Here is a 4706-nt window from a genome sequence, read left to right as displayed (position 1 = left end):
CTTTTAAGTTTTCTATTTAGACTTGCTTTTTATTTTGAATTTGAGGACAATTGATTGTTTTGTTATGCGGGGTGAGGTATCTTCATACCTGCCTCTGTTGGGTTGTTTTTGTTGATAAGTTGTTTTTGATAGCCTGTTGTGAATTCTTACTTTTTTGTGACTATCAGTTTTTGGTTTTTATATGTGTTGGTTTTGACCCAAATTAAAAATGTGCCACCTCTTGATGTTTGTGAATGTGGTTGTTCTCTTGCAATTTTGAGTGTAAGTTGCGATCAATACCACTGACTTAAATAGTTCTCTTCATTGAACGATATGTGTGTACGATTCCAATGAGGCAAATTTGATTTGCATAAGTCATATGTGAACTCTTAGCATCTAACTGGTCGGTTGTTGAAATGAATCTTGTGATGATCGTTGCACGCGAGCTAAAATTTGTAGAGTCTTGTTTGATGATTGTAATGAATGTCATGTGTGGTGAGGTTATCTTGAAATGTGTGTGTGATAATACCTGGAACTTGCCCCGTTAGTCCAATTGACTAATGTAGGCGATTGATAGAGATGATCTAAGGCACAATTTGTAAAGAGTGAACCAAAATTGACTAATGTAGGCAAAAAAGCTGAAAAAGATGAAGACAAGGAAGACTGATGATCGCCAAGGCCACTCGGCAAGTAGTCGAGTTGTCCTTCAGCTCGCCAAAAATTACAGCGTGCCACCCCTGGAAAAAAGCCAACTCGGCGATGGAAATGGCATTTTGGCGAACCATTGATTGGATCGTCAATGTAGATCTTGAACACCTAAAGCTACAGAAGAGGAATAGTGAAGAGTCAAGTCAAGAAGGCGATGGAAAGGGACATTTGGCGCATCGCCAACCTGGTCGGCGATGCTCAATTAATTCCGATGAATGGCCCCAAAACAAAAAGTTTGGGTAGGTATAAATGCGATTTTTAAAATAGTTTCACGAGTTCCAAAATTTTGAGCGATTTTTCTGAGTGTTTGAGAGTTCCTACATTGCGTTTTTGATCCCTAACACTGTTCTTAGAGTTTTTGACTACAAATTTAGAGTTGGGTTTAGATTTTGAACTAATTTTGAGCATTGTGAAGACCTGCAATTTTTTACCCAAACTGATGGAGAACATAGTTGGTAACATTTTCTTGTTTTTAATAATGTTTGGCTAAAACTCCCATTCTTGGGGGTGTGATTATGTGATTAATTTTCTCAATTCGCTTATGGGTGTTAGTATTTACTTATTTGACTGTTGATTTGAAGTGGATTCAATTGATAGTTGAGTTTTCACATATGAATTGTAATTGCAAATACAGTTCTAGCTTAGTATTCTATGCTTGCTTGAGAAAGAGGTTTTAGAATTAAAGTTATAAATTGATGATTGTAGTGATTGGGTTATTGTAGATTTAGCTTGAGAAAGTGGGAATGAATTCGATCCTACTAATTTTGCTCGAGAGAGTAGATTAATTGAGGTTTTGGGTTGTTTAGATTGTTGGGCTTGTCGAGGTTTGAGAGAGAACTCGCTTGATTCGTAATAGTTGATCGAAAAATAGTTGTTAAACTTAAAGCCTAGCCTACCCACTAAGATTCAACGACTTTCAATAAATAATAATCACCCATATAGCGAAATTGGCGGTTAATTGATCACAACCCAAGGATCCCTCTGTACTTGATTACACCCCTATTTTCGTAGTTGATAATTTTCACTCTAATCCCCTCAATTGACACTAGTTGTCAAACCCCTACAATTTAATTTAATTGTTTCAAAACTGTCTATTCCTCTAACTGACTAAAACACTCATTTCACTTCGTAATTGAATTTTCTACCATATCACTCCTTGTGGGATCGACCCCAACTCTTCGTTGGATTTATACTTGATTGCGACCACCTACACTTAGAATTTGATGAAGTGTAGTTGAGCATTATCAAAAAGAAATTAAAGAGGATGTACCATTTCGAGGGACGTGTTGCGCGTTGCGATAAATGTTATGATTCGAGGGACGTGTTGTACATCGCGATAGATTCTATTATTAAGGATCTTGTCGCATGCTGCGATGGGATGCATGGATTGATTAGTCCCACATGGGTCCAGAACTGAGAGACAATGTGTGTGTATCGCTAGGTCGGACATGCATCATCATACCTGGCATAGCATAGCATTTCGTTGTATTCTTTATTCTTGACTTTGTGTTTGGGAGTTCGCTTGTTGAGTACCGTGTTGTTTGGTACTCACTCCTTGCCTTTACATTTGTGTAGGTTATGAGCCCGGATCTTCGTGATGATCTCTCTTCTTTTCTTGTCCAAACCTTCCTGTGGAGATTTGTGAGGTAGTTGTTTGTCATCTCAGCGGACCCTCTTACTCCTATTTATGATCTTGTCCTGCTTTAGTGACAACATCATTTAAGACTTGTGTTTTTCTTTCAAATCTATAGTAATACATTAGAGGCTTGTGCATGTGACAATAAGTTTTTGAGCTTTAATTAAGTTGACTTTGTATTCCGCTTTAGTATTGGTGTTAAACGTTCATCCTTATTTTTACTTCCGCATATTATCGTTATATTTGGGTTTAGGCTAACTTGTCTTGGTGAGATAAGACGAGTATCATCACATCCATTTTTTGATCGTGACACCCTCTCACCCCACCCTCTCATTAAAATTTTGTTTTTCAAAAAAAAAAAATCATTTTTTATCCCAATCCTCTACCATCCCCCACTCCCTCCCACGAAGTATTTTAAAGAAATATCTACTTTGAAAGTCAGCTGAGTCGGGTGTGGTCACGACTTAGTTCGCAAATCAGGGTAAAATTTTGATTTGAAAGTCAAAATTTGGGTCAAAACTCAAATCGAGTCGGGTCCTGATCGAAAACTGGGTCACGCATCGATTGTCGGGATCAGATCTCGGATTGATCGTCGGGATCGTATCCAGATTTGAGTGTTGAGATTGGGTCCTAGTTTGAATGTTGTATCTCCGGTGGAAGTCAGGGTCAGGTTCTGGGTCGAATTTTGAAACAGTCGTTGGGGTCGTGTTCTAGTTCGGATGTCAGGGTCGGTTCCTAAATCGATTATCGGGATTGGTTTCTGAGTCAGAAATTATTTTCCTAAGAAATATTTTCTACCCTCTAGAATAAAAGATATTTCTAAAAAAAAAAATGTTTTCATTCACTAACCAAACACTAAAAAATATTTTTTAGAAAATATTTTCTACTCAGTAACCAAACATGAGAAAATAGTTAGAAATCCACTTGTTTTCCAAGAAAATATTTTCCTTCATACCAAACAGACCCTTAGAGTAGTAAGCAAACACAGCTTATGAAACTGAATTTTACTTGCCAGACTCATCATTAAATCTTTTCCAATGTGTGGCATTAATATCTTGTATGTTCATTGTGAGCAAAGAAAGTACATTTAATGTTTCATCTTCAAGACGGATCAAACTAATGTGGTTTGAAGGCATAAAAAACTGAAATTGGTAAAAATACAAATTTTCTTTCTTAGACCGAAGAATATTCATCTGTCTTTTATTTCATAGCACCTGGTGAGAGCTATGAAGGTGTTTATAGATGACACCAAACCAGCAATGGTGGACCCACCATTTTACATAAGTAGATTCAATTAATAAATAGAGATTGATAGTAATACTTAATAGTTTAACCAGCATCGAGAACAACGATTTGTTTGTTGCTTTTTTTTTTGTTTATTTTTTGTTAATAATGTATCCTCTCTCCTTTTTTTTTAACAACTCACCGCTTTTTTTAATCTAATAAAGTAGAGAAATAAATTAAAATTTTAAAAAGAGTCTATTTACGTTTATTTTAACTAAATCAAAGTAAACTAAGACACTATATATAATTTCAACAAAAAATAATTTCATGTTTAGCAAAAATCTATGAAAGAGAGTACCAAAATTCAATTAACAGAAAAAATGTTTGTTGAAGTAACAAGATTATAGAGATTTATTTAATTTGAGTAATTAAAAAACAAAATATACAAGGTGAAATAGAAAAAATAAATATAAATATAGTAAATATATGAGTTAGTATATTAAATATGGCTGGTTAATTTTTTTCGTTTTTCTAAAAGCAGTAAAGTCAATTAATTAATACTAAATAAAAAGTAGCAAAAAACAACATAAAATGCTATAGGGAGGGGATTCGAATCACATCCAGCGTGGATTTGAACCCCTGGACCATTGCTCGATAGTAAAGCTTTGTATCATGTGTGTTCAAGTTGTTTATTATATTCAATTTGGAATAATTTTCCTTACATGTACAATAAATTTTGGAACAAAGTTAATTCAACGAAACCCACTTACAACCACGTAGGTCCGCCCCTCCAAATCAGAGCAGCTGGATCACCTGCACCATAACCTATTCTAGCTTATTACATTATATTTTGTGTTCTTTTTTCAATTCTTTTGCAGTTTTGCAGCTGTTGGGATATATACTATTAACCATGTGTTTAGATATAGTATTTATTATAAAATAATTATTTATTTATTTTAATAGATCATATATTCGTTTATGGTGCTTGTTTACTTATATAGTAGATGATTTAGTGTATAGAGTTTAAGTTTATACACAGAGGATTAAATCATCGGTTCTTATAAGTATAAAGTTTTTTTGTTCACAATCTAAGATGGAAATTGGACATGCCATCGGGACGATTGTAGCACAAGATTATATGTAGTTTATCTTGATTATG

The sequence above is a fragment of the Solanum tuberosum genome, unplaced genomic scaffold (genome assembly GCF_000226075.1).
Source record: "Solanum tuberosum cultivar DM 1-3 516 R44 unplaced genomic scaffold, SolTub_3.0 scf00015, whole genome shotgun sequence".
Classification (NCBI taxonomy): Eukaryota; Viridiplantae; Streptophyta; class Magnoliopsida; order Solanales; family Solanaceae; genus Solanum; species Solanum tuberosum.
Note: the sequence above shows the minus strand (reverse complement) of the source record.